Raw genomic sequence first — 18385 nt, forward strand, 5'->3', positions numbered from 1 at the left:
TTCCCTAAATGGTGCCCTGAGCCTGCATCTAATCAAAAGTGCAGAGTCTGGCTTTTGTGTTTTCCTCTCAGGGTTACATGTGTGACTCAGTTTTCTAGGGGAACCATAGGGCATCATGTATAGAAAACTCTACCCATTTCCCTTTTTCCCTGTTTGGTAAAATGGTCATGTTGAAGTATGCCCCATTTGAATTGTTTCTGGAAGACTGAACACATTTGTAAACAGAATTTTAATTCACTGGAATGTATTTTCTTAAAAGCACTCACTAAAATTGCCTTTAGGATTAAATGAAATCCAGATATGCAAGTGGTGACTTAGAATGCAGGCTGTCTATATTTCTGTTTATCACCAGGTAAATAAACTGAAACAAATTGTGCTTTGACATTATCACAATAAATCTTGAAGGTTAACATACTTTTCAAATTCATCCTTATATTACAAGGAAATATTTAGTGATAGGAATTTCCTTTTTCTTGATTTCAGATTTGACTTATCATCCTTGCCTCTTAAAGAGATTTAATGCATTTTAATTGTACTTCATAGAAATGAAAGAATGTGTTTGCTACAAATTGAATGTTCATACTACTTGAAATGATATTTTGGACTGCGGGACAGTATTAATTCATCAGTAGATTGACTATATTCTCATAATCAGTAATGTATATGTGCATGGGAGAACACATAAAATAATAGTCTTTGTGTCTAAAAGTTATCATGGTATACATTTTCCTATGTGGTGCTTGAGGAATTTCATTCTACGGTTTACAAGGTGTAGGTTTGCACCCCCAGATTCTCAGGGTATGCTATTTTACCCAAATACTTGAAAGAAAAAGGTGCCCTGTATTTTATCAGTACTGTTGAGGGGAATGATTATATGTAAGTCTGTTGTTTTATAAAACTGCTGATAAAAATCAAATTCATAAAGTATGCTAGACTTTTCTGTAATTTCTAAGGAGATACACAAATGTATCCGACATTTTTGCAAGAGACTGCTTATATATTCTTAACTAATTTCTGGGCCTTAAGTAGACCTCACATGTGCATAAAATCAATACAGCATGTAGCATTTGCTGAATGGTGGCTTGAGCTTGAATCTAATAAAAATTGCAGGGTCTGGTTTTCTGGGAATAAAGTGTGTCTGTCTGTGCCACATGTGATTACAAGGCCCAGTTGAGGATTCTGGAAATTGAACTTGTTTCTGTGTTCTGTGTCTCAGAATAAAATTCTATGCTTACATCAACATTTATAAGCTGTTAACATTCAGTGTATGTGCAACTGCAACACATTATTAGATTTATTTCTATTTAATTCACAATGGTGCCGAATTTAAAACACACACACACAGTATTAATTTGCTTTATTTTTTAATTTCTTTTTTTAAGTTTCATAATTGCTTTTACAAGCTAGAGTTTATGGCAAAAAGCCTTTGAAAATACCTATTCCACCTGTATTCATTTCGTAACAGGTGGTCCTTTCTCCCCTCTCTCCCCCCTTGGAAGATGTGCGTTTCTGTATTTATATATAAATCATACTTTGTATAATAAAAACAGTGGTGGTTGAAAAGAATGTGATGACTGTGGAAGTTATGTCTGAATAGATGCAAATTGTGTGATAATTGGGGAAGGACGTTGGATAATGCTGATTTCTACTTCTGCCTATGAAAAAGGCCAGAGATAAATGGAAAGAATGTGAAATTTTAAACTGCTTTCAACAAAGAAATCTTGGTGGAAAAGTTGTTACCTGAGGTCTGATGTGATTAAATTAAATTATAGAATACAGTGAGTTTGGCCAAGGGGACTTTGAATCTTGCATAACAGCTGTGAGAATTACATTATCAATATATTGCCTATGGAGAAAACTAGACAAGGATTCTTTGAGACGAGCCTACTCAACTTTATTGCCAGCATTTGTAAATGATTGTGCAATGTTGTGTAATGGTCTTTTGACTGTTTAAAAAAAAGTTTTCTTTTTTCCAAGTAAAAGTAACTGCAAAAAAAAAAACACATGTTGTTTGTCTTTATTTTAACTCAAAAATAATGTCAAAAAGCAAATTTTGGACATTTTCATTTTCTTCTGGCTTCTATCTTAAAATTTTCATTTAACTAAAATACTTTTTTATTAATGTTTTGCATTCAATTTGTACTAGTTTTCTATTGCTGCTGTAACAAGTTACTGGTAGCTTAGTGGCTTAAAACAACACACATTTATGATTTTATAGTTCTGGTGGTGGAAGTCTGGTACGGGTCACACCAGAGTGTATCGTGCATGCAAACCTGGAAAATCTGACTGCTTGCAACTTTAAGTAGCACTGAGAGGACCACTCAGCAGCATGTGTGAGACTCTGCTGACACCAAGGAACAACCCAGACAATAAGTGTCCCATCACCAAGGCCTGTGAAAGTAATTTTAGTTCTTGCCCGGGGGAACCACACATATTAGGGCTTCTCTTTGGAAACTTACTGCACAATAAGGATCAACCATGTATCATGTCCCTTTAGTCCCTTGGGTCCCTTAATCACCCGAGGTCACTATTAATTCTCATGATTGGTGCCAAAAGAAATTTGAATCCATATTTTACAAAGAGTGACACCCAGAAGTTCTCACATTATGTCCAGGGATTAAGGGTTGTAGAGCAAGAAAGAAAGCTGAGGGCAGTTCGAGGCCTTTTGTTCTGCTGAGTCACCCTGGTTTATAGCTCTTGTTTCTGGTCAAGTCTCAAATTCCATTTGCCTCCAGTGTGTGCTGTTCTTCTCTATGTTGCATTGCCCCACAGCCTTCATTACAGCACAGCCATCCAATCCTGACTATTCCAGCTTCAAGGCTGTATGTACAGCAGGATTTTGCTGAAAGTATAGAGTAAATGGGATATAGATTATCAGATGGGCCACCGGAGCTGCATGAACAAACAACTTAAACCTAAAACATTGACATCCCTCTTCTTAAATAGCCTCATGCTATCTCTGGCACTAGATAATTTTCACTGAATGTTGATCCCATTTGTTCTTCAGCCACTCTCTCTGTCGCTAGAATCCTCTTCTTCCTTTCACCTTCCACATTCTCAGCTCCCTAGCTTGCTGGCTCCCAGTGCTCCAATTTCCTGATTTTTCTTTCATAAAACAATTTAACAACTAACGAAGTCTTTGGATTGCAGGATCACTTTGGTACGACCAGAAGACTTCATCTCCATAACCAAGAGTGCACGTTATTCTGCATAGCAATCCACCCCAAAACTTTGTGGCTAAGACCACAAAACTGGCTTATTTAGCTCACAGATCTGTAGTTTGGGCAGGGTACAGCCTGGAAGGCATGGCTTTGCTTCACACAATAAAGGATCCATTGCCAAGTTTGGTTCATTCACATAATGGGAAAGTTGATGCTGGGGCCGAGAGCAGGTGCCTCAGTTCCTTTACATGTGAGCCTCTACATGGGCTGCTTGAGGGTCCTCAAACATGGTGGTTGGGTTCTAACAGTGAGCATCCAGAGAGAGAAGGATTTTGCAAGTTTCTTAGGTCTTTGGTCAGAAAATGATGATGCATCATTTTCAATATAACCTTTTTGACAAAGATTCACTGAATTCATATTCAGCAGGTTGGGAACATAGATTCCAGCTGTCAATGAGAAGTGTGTCAAAGAGTTTAAGGGGCATATTTTAAAATCAGCATATTCATGAAGGTATGTTTTTAAGCAGATACTTTTTTTTATTAATTTAAAATTTTTTTTTAAATACCAAAAAACACCAAACGCAAACATTCGTAACTTTTGATCATTCCATTCTACATATATAATCAGTAATTCACAATATCATCACATAGTTGCACATTCATCCAGATACATTTTTAAAAAATAATTCTGAAATCAGTTCTTGGATTATTATAGACAATGTCAAACATTCTAGGAGGAATCTAGAATTAGAGTATTCTATACAAGATTTGCTTTTTTGTGTGTGTGTTGGGCAAAACATTGGAGTCTGTTAAGGTAGAAATTCATATGTACTTTCAGTATTGAGGGAATCCATTTTCTTCAGGAAAAAGAAGAGTGCCTACTATACGCTGGTGCTCTGAGTCACGAAGAGGGTGGATTTCAGAAGTCCTTAAATATGGTGAGAATGCCTGCTATGTTGATGAGGTATCTAGTCTAAGCATTGCCAAAGGCATTGAGATTGAAAGAGGAAATTGGCTAACAGCCACAATAATGAGCTCCATGCCAAAGACCCAGCATGGAGAAGGAAGGGAAGCAAAAATGACTATGTGTGAAGACAAACAGAAAAACTAGGGCAACAGCAACCAACTGAAAGTAAAGTGAAAGTGGCATAATCAAAGACCCCCAGTAGGCAGGGGATAAATAGAAATAGTGTGAAAAGATAAAAGATAACCATTGAAAGACACAACAAATACTAATATTTGTTATTACCACATCAGCAGATTATCCCAACTATAGTCTTCTCTGAAGGCTTAAACTTCAGTACTACTGGAGAGAAAGAACAGATTTATTCCAGTCATATATTCATGGGTTCATACAAGCCCTTATCAAGTTACTTTACCTCTCTAAGCCTCCATCATCTTTTTGTTGTTTTTCTTTTTTTGTTGGTAAAGTTATCTTACTAAGAGTGTATTAGTGTATTATATAAGATACATATATGTAATATACTACATATAATATATAAAGTATATGTTAAATGAGGTATTTGTATAACATTATATACCTAAGATGTGATATATTTATATTTTTCAATTTTCAGATTTTATTGAGATTTATTCACATACCATATATTCCATCCAAGTACACAATGATGTCTCACGGTATCATCATTTAGCTGTGCAATCCTCATCATACTTAATTTTAGACCATTTTCATTGCTCCAAAAAGAAAATGATCGATTGACATGCACAAAAAAGACCCAAAACACCCTTGTTTGGGTTTGATAACGCTGCCAACTCAATATACTAGAAGTGGATTGGCTTTTATAAAGGGGATTTATTAAACTACAAGTTTACAGTTCTAAGACCATGCAAATGTCCAAATAAAGGCACCAATAAGAGGATACCTTCTCAGAAGAAAGATATCCAAGGCTTCTGTGTCACGTGGGAAGGCACATAGGGATGCCTGTTATCCTTCTCTCCCAGCTTCTGGTTTCAAATGGCACTCTCTCTAAGCATCTATGGGTCCTCATTTATCTTCTCTGGGGCAATTTCTGAGTTTTTTTTCTTTTAGCTTTAGCATCTCCAAACATCTGTGTTCTGGTTTCATCTTTCTGCTCTCTATGATAGCTCTGAGCTCTTTCTCTCTCCATTAGCTCTTTTAAGGACTCCAATAAACTAAGACCAGCCTTGAATGGGCAGGGTCTCCTCTCCATCTAACCAAAAGGTGGATGGGACACATCTCCATGGAAACAACCTAATCAGAGAGTCCTATCCAAACAATAGGTCCACCCCCACAGGATTGGATTAAGATTAGAAGAACATGGCTTTCTAGGATGCATACAGTTTCAAACCAGCACAACCCCATATCCATTATCCATTCCCCCACCATTATTGACCCCTAATATTGGTGTGTTACACCAGTTACTGTTGATGAAGGAATAATAAAGTATTACTGTTAACTAGAGTTCATAGCTTACAATAGGTAATACCACTCTATTATTAACTCTGTACAGTGGTATATAATTGTAGCAGTCCATTAATTTTATTTGTAGTGTTAATTGTTGACACACATGACTCTAAATAACCCCTTTCAACCAAATTCACCTACATTATAGCACTATTACTTATAATCCCAATAACAAGCTACCATTACCTCTATCCATTCCCAATGTTTAAATTCAACCTTGCAACAACTTTGTATATATTAGGTAGCTGCTCCCCCTTCTCTAGCTTCTATCTATTTCTAGGCACCTGTATTCTATGTTTTAATATAAGTTTACATATTCCAGTTAGTTCATATTAGTGAAATCATACAATATCCTTTTGTGTCTGACATTTCATTCAGCATTAAATTCTCAAGTTTCATCTAGGTTGTTGCATGTTTCAAGACCTTTCTTTCTTACTGCTGTATAAATTTCCATTGTATGTATATATCACATTTTGTTTATCCACTCATTTGTTGGTGGACACTCGGATTGTTTACAATTGTGAATAATGCCACCATGAACATCATGTACAGATGTCTGTTCATGCCCCTGATTTTAGATTTTCTGGGTATACACTGAGAAGTGGAATTGCTGGGTCATAGGACAGTTCAATATTTAGATTCCTGAGGAACCATCAAACTGTCCTTCACAGTGGCTGTACCATTTTACATTCCCACTAGCAGCAAATAGGTATTCCTATTCTTCCATATTCTCTACAACATTTGTAGTTTCCTTTTTGTTTAATGACAGTTATTCTTATAAGTGTGAAATGATCTCATTGTGGTTTTGATTTGCATTTCCCAAAGAGCTAATGAAGATGAACATCACCATGTGCTTTTTAGCCACTTGTATTCCTCTTTGGAAAATGTCTGTTAATATCTTTGCCCATTTTATAATTGTGTTGTTTGTGTTTTTATTACTGAGTTGTACGTTCTCTTTATATATTGTGGTTATCAAACCCTTCTCAGAATATATGGGTTACCAAATATTCTCTCCCATTGAGTTGGCTGCTTCTTCACCCTTTTGACAAAGTCCCTTGAAGCACAGAAGTGTTCAGTCTCAAGGAGTGTCCATTTATCTATTTTTGTTGCTGTTGTTGTTTGTGCTTGGCTATGAGGTCTAAGAAGTTACTTCCTATCACAAGGTATTAAAGATGTTTTCTTATATTTTCTTCTAGGAGTTTTATGGTACTGTTATATTTAAGTCTTTGGCCCACTTTGAGTTAATTTTTGTATTGGATGTGAGTTAGGGGTCCTCTTTCATTCCTTTGGATATGGATATTCACTTTATTGAAGAGATTTAGTGGATTTGGGGGCCTTGTCAAAAATCAACTGATGATAGATCTGAGGGTCCATTTCTGAACTCTCAATTTGATTACACTGATCAATATGTCTATCTTTGTGCCAATACCTTGCTGTTTTGACCACTGTGGCTTTACTATAAGCTTTAAAGTCAGGAGGTGTACTTCATTCTTCTTTTTTAGGATGTTTTTGGCTACTTGAGGCCCCATTCTCTTCCAAATAAAATTGAAAATGAACTTTTCCAAGTCTGCAAAGTAGGTTGCTGGAATTTTGATTGGTATTGCATTGAATCTGTAGATCAATTTGGGTAGAATTGGCCTCTTAATGACATTTAACCTTCCTGTCTGTGAACACAGAATGTCTTTCCACCTATTTGGGTCTTCTTTGATTTCTTTTAGCAATGTTTTGTAGTTTTCTGAGTACAGGTCTTTTACTTTCATGGTTAAGTTTATTCCTAAATATTTGATTCTTTTAGCTGCTATTGTGAATGAAATTATTTTCTTAATTGTCCCTTGGTTAGCTTATTACCAATGTATAGAAACACTACAGATTTTTGTGTGTTAATCTTGTATTCTGCCACTTTGCTGAATTTGCTTGTAAGCTCAAGTAGCTTTGCTGTAGATTTCTCAGGATTTTGCAAATATAGAATCATGTCATGTGCAAATAATGAGAATTTTACTTCTTTCTTTCTGATTTGTATGCGTTTTATTTCTTTTTCTTGCCTAATTGCTATAGTTAGAACTTCTAGTGCAATGTTAAATGACAGTGGTGACAATGAGCATCTGTGCTGGTTTGAATCTGTAGTGTGCCTCAGAAAAGCCATGTCCTTTAATCTTCATTCAATACTGCTGGGTGGGAGCTTTTTGCTTATCCATGGAGATGTGACCCACCCAATTGTGGGTGGTAATTTTTGATTAGATAATTTCTGTGGAGATGTATTTCCACCCATTCAAGGTGGGGTTGCTTACTAGAGCTGTTTAAGAGGATGCCATTTTGGAAAAAAAACTTTAGAGCCTACTCAGCCAGCAACCTTTGGAGATGAAGAAAAACGCTCCTTGGGAAGCTTCCTGAAACAAAAAGTCTGGAGAGACTTCCAGGTCAAGATGGCAGCTTAACAATGTGCGCATTTAGTTCATCCTCCAGAACAACTACTAAATAACCAGAAACAGTACAGAACAGCTCCCGTAGCCACGAGAGTGACCAAACACACAGCATACCCCATTCTGGACCAGCTGGACCAGCTGTGAGCACCCCCCAGAACCGTGAGTTCCCAAGCTGTGGCGGCCAGCTCCCACCCACACACACACAGGCCGCTTCCCAGAGGGGAAAGGAAAGGACTTTACCAGCAGCAGGGACTGGGCACAATCAAACGCCAATTGTGGAACTAATTAACAAATTCTGACTACTAAAAATAGCCCCCCAGCTTAGGTGGACCTGATCAAAGTGGAGGTTGCTCATTTTTGCCCCAGCGCCAAGGAGGCAGAACTGACAGAAAAAGGGGGAAAAAAAGAGAAGGAAACAGAAGTTTTTGTGGCTGTGTATCTACAAAGGCTTGACTGCCTCTGGATACAGCAGCAGGACTTTTCAGGCTGCAACTGCCCCAGGCATAGGCAGAAGTGAGCTCTTTTGGGGGCTTATCTGGAGCTTATGCCTTCCCCAGGGGAGGGGTGAAGCCCCACCCAGGTGGAATCCCTCCATCAAGGAATTCAGACACCAGGGCTTGGTAATTTGAAACCATTAAAACCAGCCTACAACCTCTCCTCTGTCTCCACCATGCCCCCAGCAGGGAGAGTCTGCCAAAGTTAAAGGTACTGCATCACCTTATGCTAGTGGGACCTGCAATCAGACAAGCGCCACATACTGGACAGGACAACAAAAACAGTGTCCAGAGACTTCACAGGAAAGTCTTTCAACCTGCTGGGTCTCACCCTCAGGGAAAAACAACACAGGTGACTCTTTCCTCCTGATAGGAGGCCAGTTTGGTCTGGGAAAATCTGGCTGGGGTTTATAAATATCTAAGTAGACCCTCCTAAGTGTGTGGGGGGGGCAAGAAACAAGAACTGAAAAATTCTCCTCTGTTAAACAAAACTTAAGCTAAAGGTCCAGATAAAGCTGAACAGAATGTCAAAGAACAGATAGACAACAAATTCATCCAGCAAGAAAACCCTAGATAAAAGAAGTGAAAGCAATCTCCAGAATAAACTAATTAAGGTAATTAAATGTCTAGACACTAGCAAAAAATAACAAATCACACTAGGAAAATTGAAGATATGGGCCAGTGAAAGGAACACAAACCAACAATTCAAATGAGATATGGGAGCTGAAACAATTAGTTCAGAATATACAAACAGACATGGAAAACTTCATCAAAAACCAAATCAATGACTTGAGGAAGGATATAAAGAAGGCAAGGAAAGAACAAAAAGAAGAAACTGAAAGTCTGAAAAATCAAATCACAGAACTTACGGGAATGAAAGACACAGTAGAAGAGATGAAAAAAACAATGGAAACCTACAATGGTAGATTTCAAGAGACAGAACATAGGATTTCTGAACTGGAGGATGGAACATCTGAAATCCAACAAGAAACAGAAACTATAGGGAAAAAAATGGAATATGAGCAGGGACTCAGGGAATTGAAAAACAATATGAAGTGCATGAATATACGTGTTGTGGGTGTCCCAGAAGGAGAAGAGAAGGGAAAAGGAGGAGAAAAACTAATGGAGGAAATTATCACTGAAAATTTCCCAACTCTTATGAAAGACTTAAAATTACAGATCCAAGAAGTGCAGCATACCCCAAAGAGAATAGATCCAAATAGACATACTCCAAGACATTTAATAATCAGAATGTCAGCGGTCAAAGAGAAAGAGAGGATCTTGAAAGCAGCAAGAGAAAAGCAATCCATCACATACAAGGGAAGCCCAATAAGACTATGCGCAGATCTCTCAGCAGAAACCATGGAGGCGAGAAGACAGTGGGATGATATATTTAAATTACTAAATGAGAAAAACTGCCAACCAAGAATTCTATATCCAGCAAAATTGTGCTTCAAAAATGAGGGAGAAATTAAAACATTTTCAGACAAAAAATCACTGAGAGAATTTTTGACCAAAAGACCAGCTCTGCAAGAAATACTAAAGGGAACACTGCAGACAGATATGAAGACAGAGGAGAGAGGTGTGGAGAAGAGTGTAGAAAGGAAGACTATGAATAAAGGTAAAAAGAAGGAAAATTAGATATGACATATAAAATCCAGAAGGCAAAATAGTAGAAGAAAGTACTACCCATGCAGTAATAACACTGAATGTTAATGGATTAAACCCTCCAATCAAAAGACATAGTCTGGCAGAATGGATTAAAAAACTGGACCCATTTATATGCTGTCTCTACTCAAAGGACATGAGGCCAAGGACACAAATGGACATTTACACACCAATGTTTATAGCAGCATTATTAACAATTACCGAGAGATGGAAACAGCCAAAATGTCCATCAACAGACAGGTGGCTAAACAAACTGTGACATTTACATTAGATGGAATATTATGCAGCTGTAAGACGGAATAAAGTTATGAAGTATGTAACAACATGAACGGACCTTAAGGACATTATGCTGAGTGTGATTAGCCAGAAACAAAAGGACAAATACTGTATGGTCTCACTAATATGAACTGACATTAGTGAATAAACTTGGAATATTTCCTTGGTAACAGAAACCATCAGGAGATAGAAATAGGGTAAGATATTGGGTAATTGGAGCTGAAGGGATACAGATTGTGCAACAGGACTGAATATAAAAACTCAGAAATCGACAGCACAATATTACCTAACTGTAATACAATTATGTTGAAACACTGAATGAAGCTGCATATGAGAATGATAGAGGGAGGAGGGCTGGGGCATAAATGAAATCAGAAAGAAAGATAGACAATAAAGATTGAGATGGTGTAATCTAGGAATGCGTAGGGTGTATAATGATAGTGACTAAATGTACAAATTTTAAAAATGTTTTTGCATGAGGAAGAACAAAAGAATGTCATTATTGCAGTGTGCTGAAAATAGATGGTACTTAATAGTTTAAAATTTCAACTAATGTGTGAGACTAAAGCAAAAAATGTTTATTTGGTACAAATCTATACTTTGACTAGTGCATCTCCTAATATAACTTATGTAGATAGTTGATTGAACACCTTAAGTACATGGAACTTTGTATAGGACATGAGATTTTTTTGGTTTGTCCAGATGATGCTCTGATGAATCCCAGAGTGATTTGATCAGTGACTGGAAAAGTATTTGCAAAGTTCCCTTCGGGGAATGGTGAGAATGGGGAGAAACTCAACTTCCCCAAGTTAAATTCTTGATATTCTCACAAGCAGTGTGGACAACCAAAGCTATAGACTGAGCCCCCAGTCTTGGGGTTTGTTCATATGAAACTTAACTCCACAGGGGATAGGTCAAGCCTACTTGAAATTAAGCCTAAGAGTCACCCCCAAGAGAACCTCTTTTGTTGCTCAGATGTGGCCTCTCTCTCCAGCCAACACAGCAAGCAGACTCACCACCCTCCCCCTGTCTATGTGGGACAGGACTCCCAGGGGTGTGGATCCTCCTGGAAGTGTGGGACAAAAATCCCAGAATGAGCCAGGATTCAGCATCAAGGATTGAGAAAAACTCTAGAATGAGCTGAGACCCAGCATCAAGGGATTGAGAAAACCTTCTCGACCAAAAGGGGGAAGAGTGAAATGAGGCAAAGTGTCAATGGCTGAGAGATTCCAAACAGAGTCAAGAGGTTATCCTGGAGGTTATTCTTATGCATTAAGTAGATATCACCTTGTTATCCAAGAGGAAGTGGAGAGGCTGGAGGGAACTTCCTGAAAATGTAGAGCTGTGTTCCAGCAGCCATGTTTCTTGATGATGATTGTATAATGATATAGCTTTCACAATGTGACTGTGTGATTGCAAAAACCTTGTGTCTGATGCTCCTTTTATCTACCTTGTCAACAGATGAGAGGAACATATGGAATAAAAATAAATAATAGAGGGAACAAATGTTAAAATAGATTTAGTTTGAAATGCTAGTGATCAATGAAAGGGATCAGTAAGGGGTATGGCCTGTAAAATTTTTTTTTTCTGTTATATTTTTCTGTTGTCTTTTTATTTCTTTTTCTGAATTGATGCTAATGTTCTGAGAAATGATCATGATGATGAATATGCAACTATGTGATGATATTGTGAATTGCTGGGTGTATGTGCTGGGAATGTTTGTTTCTTGTAATTTTTTTAATTAATAAAAAATTTTTTTAAAAAAGACTACAATGAAAAAAAAAAGAAGTCTGGAGAGAAAGCTAGCAGACATCACCATGTTTGCCATGTGTCTTCTAGTTGAGAGAGAAACCTTGAATGTCATCGGCCTTCTTAAATCAAGGTATCTTTCCCTGGATGCCTTAGATTGGACATTTCTATAGCCTTGCCTTAATTTGGACATTTTTGCAGCCTTAGAATATGTAAACTTGCAACTTAAGAAATTCCCGTTTTTAAAAGCTGTTCCGTTTCTAGTATATTGCATTCTGGCATCTTTCAAACTAGAACAGCATCCTTGTCTCAAATCTGATCTTAGGAGGAAGGCTTTCAGTTTCTCACCATTGAGTACGATGCTGACTATGTTTTTTTCATATATGCTCTTTATTAAGTTGAGGAAGTTTCCTTAAATTTTAACATCTTGAAGAGTTTTTATCAAGAAAGGATGCTGAATTTTGTTGAATGCCATGTCAGCATCAATTGAGATAATCATTTGATTTTTTCCTTTTGATTTGTTAATGGGTTGTATAACATTAATTTATTTTCTTGTGTTGAACCACCCTTGCACGCTTGGAATAAACCCCACTAGGTCATGGGGCATAATTCTTTTAATGTGCCATTGTATTTGATTTGCAAGTATTTCATTGAAAAATTCTGTGTCTATATTCATTAAGAAGATTGGCTTGTAATTTTCCTTTCTGTGTCTTTATCAGGTTTTAGTATTAGAGTGATATTAACATCATAAAATGAGTTAGGTAGTAATACCTTTTCTTCAATTATTTGAAAGAGTTTGAGCAGGAATAGTGTTAGTTCTTCTTGCAATGTTTGGTAAAATTCCCCAGTGAAGACTTTTGTGCCCACAAGGAGGGTCTCTGCCGAGGTGCTCAGTGCCCATTCCCACTCACCCACCCTTGAGCCAGTAGCTTTCAGTACACATGGAGACCTGCAACCTTGACTGGATTGTTGCCTGGTCAGGTACCTGCCAAATGAGCTGCTGCTGTCAGGGAGAGATGGGAGTGTTGGGAAGAGGTGGATCAAGAGTGGGTACTCCAAAACATATGAGGCAAACACTTGCAAACTGAAACAAGCAGCAGACATTTCTACAGTAATGATAAGAGACTTCAACACACCACTCAGTTCAATAGAACAACCAGACAGAGGATCAATAGGAAATAGAGCACCTAAACAATATGATAAATGAATTAGACCTAATAGACATATATAGACCATTGCACCCCAAAACATCAGGATATGAATTCTGCTCAAGCATAGAACATACTCCAGCATAGATCATATGCTGGGGCAAAGAGCAGGTCTTAATAATTTAAAAAAGATTAAAATTGTTCAAAGCACTTTGAACAGGGGAAGGGCACCCGGTGTGGCAATGCATCTCCCTCCCTTGCTCCCTTCTCTCTGCTTATATAAGCATGCAGTGAGCACTCTGGCTTTCCTTGGGGAAATGATGGAGACAATAGGACCCAGAATGTCTCTCTCATTGCCAACTGTCAGGTTGTCACTGCTCTGCACTTCCCTATCCTCCCAACAGGAAGGTCCTGAGTCTCCCCCGAAACCATGTGCCCTGACTAGCTTGCCTCAGAGAGGCAGGGTAGGCACTGGACACCATAGCAAGGTCTCTGTGTGGATTAAAGGAGTCTACTGGCTCCTGGATTCTCCTGAGTCACCTCTAGGCTGTGGCACTGAGAGGGTTGATCTCCCCAGGTGCAGGGGAAGTGAAAGTGTGCCACTCCTCAGCCACCCAATCTGGTCAGTGTGCAACAGGGGGCCCTAGGGATGGTTCACAATTGAGCACACTCACTCCAACTCCCTAGTCATAGTTCCTCCACTTTTCCATCTAGGTCTCCCGTATAAAATGCAGAGGTCCTTCTCTGGTCACCTGGGCCCTGGAACTGCTGTCTTGGTTGTTTTCTGCCTTTTCTCTAGTTATCCCATTGTGGAAGAGTAAGCTGTGCCTATCCTATTCTTCTATATTCCTGGAAGTCTGCACCAGTCAATTGAGGTTTTTTTGCATGGGCAGGCACCGGGAATTGAACCCCGGTCTCCGGCATGGCTGGTGAGAACTCTGAGCCACTGTGGCCCGCCCCAGTCAATTGATTTTTGACAAGGCTCCCAAGTCCACTTAATTGGGATGGAACAGTCTCTACATTAAGCGGTCCTGGGAGAACTGGATATCCATATCACAACAGCACAGACTTGACAAGCTGCAAACAGCAAACACAAGGACATTAGGGACACCCAAACCAATAGGCCAAGCCCTTGATCTTGAGGCCTGCTCTTGTGAAGTAGAGGAAAAGCTTAGCCTACCTATAGGTATGCCTAAGAGTCACCTCCAGACGACCTCTTTTGTTGCTCAGATGTAGACTCACCCTTTCTCTAAGTTCAACTTTGTTGTGAAATCATTGCCCTCCCCCTTATGTGGGACATGACATGAAAGTCTCCCTGGAGGTGTGGGAGATGACACCCAGGGATGAGTCTGGCCCTGGCACTGTTGGATCAACAATGCCATCCTAACCAAAAGGGGAGTGTGGGTAACACTCCATTCAAAGACTGGGGTCCATGGCAACAGATAGGTTCATCATCTTGGTGGAACCCCCAGAAAAACTATGACAGAGAGCCAGCAAGCTGAGAAGGTGCCTTAATCTCACTCAAATTTACATGTTATTCCTAAAAACTTTCTGGATGCTGGGAAACTCTTTCTATGTGCTATGAAAACATTCATCCCAGACACTCAACATGCTCCTGGAGAGGAACCCCGCTGGTGCTGCAAGGTACTTTGTTGGGAGGACTAACTCGGCCCCTTCTCTCCACAGAGCAGATCTTTATTTCTTGTGTCTGTTACCGGAAAATGGCTGTGGATTTTTTTGTCTGATGTCCTCGATAACCAATTCCTGAAACACCAGGGTTTCAAAGAGAGAAAGAATGTATTACTAGGTGCATAGTAGGAGAGCAGATGGCCTATTGGCTCAAAATCTGTCTCCCTAAACTGCAGTAATTTTGATAGATTTATTAGAGAAAAAGATGGGCAAGATTTAGGGTAATGAGCACGGTGGCCCCAGCTGAAGTAATTAGGGGTGATCTAATTATTGAGCATATGCAGATTGCTTATGTAAAAAAATGGCAGAGTCCATGTAAAAAAAAAAAATGGCAGAGTGAGGTATAGGTGACTTGTAGGTTAAAGTCTAAGCTACTGCACATGTCAGGTGGGCCCAGTTTGGTTAGATCTAATCTTGGTTATCCAGATTGTTTAAGACTTGGGGTGGGTCAGCTCTGGGCTGACCCGAGACCCTTCATTAATAAACATTAGGGGCTGTCTTTAGAGACTATAAGACTCTGAAGTTGAAAACTGGGTAACTGGGTAGAAATGAAGGTTAGTCACAAGGTTTTTACAATCACAGAGCAGAAGATAAATGTTGTACAATCATTATCAGAGATCAAGTCAGTTGGATTATAATTTAGAGATTTTAGGTATTTGACTCTGTCTACTCCAGTATATCAGAAAGTAAAAAAGGAATGTCTACATAGTGATTCAGCAATCAAAATTATCCCTTAAATCCTGATTTCTCAGTTACATGTTCACACAACCCAATCAATACCTCACACAGACAAACCCGCCTCTCCTTGAACTCATAGCCCCACTTAGTGGCAAAGGTAGAACTTAGAACTTAGTTTCTCTAATGGGTGAGATGTGATATATTATATTTTACATATGCATATAATAATATATTATTAAAATATGAGAATTAAATATACTAAGCTTCTAGACAATAGTTAAGATGGGAAATATTAACAACATATACCTCTCCATTATAGCATTTCTGCTTCTGAAAAATTCAAATTCACTGTTTTACAGGTTGCTTAAAAATATTTAAACTATTTAATGGGATATTTTGTATTTATAGCAACAATACATATTCAAATAAAGTAAATGGGAAATATTAAAATATTAAAAAAATTAAAAGATGCAAAGAAGTAAACCTTAATCACTTAGACTTACTACACAAATGCCTTTAAAAAGCAAATATTTCTAAATATATCTGATACTTTCTATGCTATTTTTTAGTCTCCTTTTTTGTGTGTGCTTCACGATATTATAAACGTATTATCATATCCTCGATATTCTTAGAGGACATGATTTTTTAAAACTTTTTTATTGTATAATATAACATATAGACAAAGCGAAGAAAGAAAAAAGCAGTAATTTTCAAAGCACTCTTCAACAAGTAGTTACAGAACAAATCCCAGAATCTGTCATGGCCTACCATTACATCATCTCAGATTTTTCCTTCTAGCTGCTCCAGAATATTGGAGGCTAGAAGGAATATATATATATATATATTTTTGTTTTTGTTTTTGTTTTTTCAATCACCACAATTGACTTTTCTCTCTTTTTTTTTGTGAAAAATAGCATATATACAAAAAAGCAACAGATTTCAAAGCACAGCACAACAGTTAGTTGTAGAACAGACTTCAGAGTTTGGTGTGGATTACAATTCCACAATTTTAGGTTTTCACTTCTAGCTTCTCTAGGTTACTGGAAACTAAAGGAAATATCAATAAAATGATTCAGCAATCATAATCATTTGTTAAACCCTACCTTCTCTGTATAACTCCACCATCACCTTTGATCTTTTTCTCTCCTTTAGGGGTATTTGGGTTATGTCCATTCTAACTTTTTCATGTTGGATGGGGCTATCAATAATATGGGCTAGGAAGAGGTATCTAGCTGACGTTTTGGAGAGGCTGGGCCCTCTAGGTTTCAGGACTTCTATGGTCCAAGAAACCAACTGGAGGTTGTAGGTTGTAGATTTCCTAATGCATGGAAACTTTGTAGACTCTTATGTAATGCCCAAAGTATTCTTTAAGATTGGTAGGAATGGTTTTGGTTGGGGTTTTGCAAGTTATGATAGTAGCAATGTCCAACTGAAGCTTGCATAAGAGTGACCTCCGGAGTACTTGCAACACTATTTGAGTTCTCTCAGCCACTGATACCTTATTTGTTACACTTCATTTTCCCATTTTGGTTAGGATGGCATTGTTGATCCAACAGTGCCAGGGCCAGACTCATCCCTGGGTGTCATCTCCCACACCTCCAGGGAGACTTTCATGTCATGTCCCACATAAGGGGGAGGGCAATGATTTCACAACAAAGTTGAACTTAGAGAAAGGGTGAGTCTACATCTGAGCAACAAAAGAGGTCGTCTGGAGGTGACTCTTAGGCATACCTATAGGTAGGCTAAGCTTTTCCTCTACTTCACAAGAGCAGGCCTCAAGATCAAGGGCTTGGCCTATTGGTTTGGGTGTCCCTAATGTTTGACACAGTATCAGGGGTTTCCCTAGTGGTAAAGTTAAATAGTTCCATAATTTTTCTCCCATCTGTCAAGGAACTTTGCCAATAGAGGACATGATTTTTCATGACTGTCTTACTTCCTCAGGTGGCTTTGTTATAATATGTTTAAGTAATTCTGTATTTTTATGTTTACTTTTTATAGTTTGAGCCTTTAAAGTAATGCTGCAATGAGCATCTCTGAACAAAGATCTTTGCAAACATCCCTGATTATTTCCTCGAAGTAGAGTTACTGACTAAAAAGGCTGAACATCTTAAGACTTTTGACACATGTGATTTTGAGATGTCTCTGTCACCCGACTCTAATGCCCCAGCACACCTAAGTTAGCTATTCTTTGAAAATAGTTTATTCTAATGAGAAGCTGACATGCAAATATCCCATCTAGGAATCTCATATTTGAGTATTTTACTCATTTTATATGTTAAAAGTAATAAAACAAAATAGGGTTTCTTTGGCTAAGAGATTTCAAACAGAGTACAGCAGTCATTGTGGAGGTTACTCTAATGCAAATCTCAGGTGGATATCACAAACTGCCAGAGTATGCAAATCCTCAAACAGTGATGTTTCTCAAACCTTAAGAATTTCTGAGCACCACAAATAAACCAGGAGGAAAAGAACTCAGTTAACTATGTAATCTGAAAGACAACTGGAGTAACCCAAATAGCCACCAACCACAGACAACTTGTGCACTCTCCTTTTTTTCTAGAAGCTCCCTTGCCTGGAAATGCCAAGGCAGGCTGATTTGGGTTGCTATATGAATCTCTGCTCCACAAATTGCAATTCTAAGACCCCAAATAAAT

The 18385-nt window shown here is 38.3% G+C and overlaps 1 protein-coding gene across 1 annotated transcript in view; it reads right to left on the minus strand.

Annotated features, from left to right (window-relative positions):
• MTTP (microsomal triglyceride transfer protein) overlaps window positions 1-18385 on the minus strand; it is a 121313-nt gene that overhangs the window by 4222 nt on the left and 98706 nt on the right. The window lies entirely within an intron of this gene.

Source organism: Tamandua tetradactyla, chromosome 24, assembly GCF_023851605.1.
Source record: "Tamandua tetradactyla isolate mTamTet1 chromosome 24, mTamTet1.pri, whole genome shotgun sequence".
Lineage (NCBI taxonomy): Eukaryota > Metazoa > Chordata > Mammalia > Pilosa > Myrmecophagidae > Tamandua > Tamandua tetradactyla.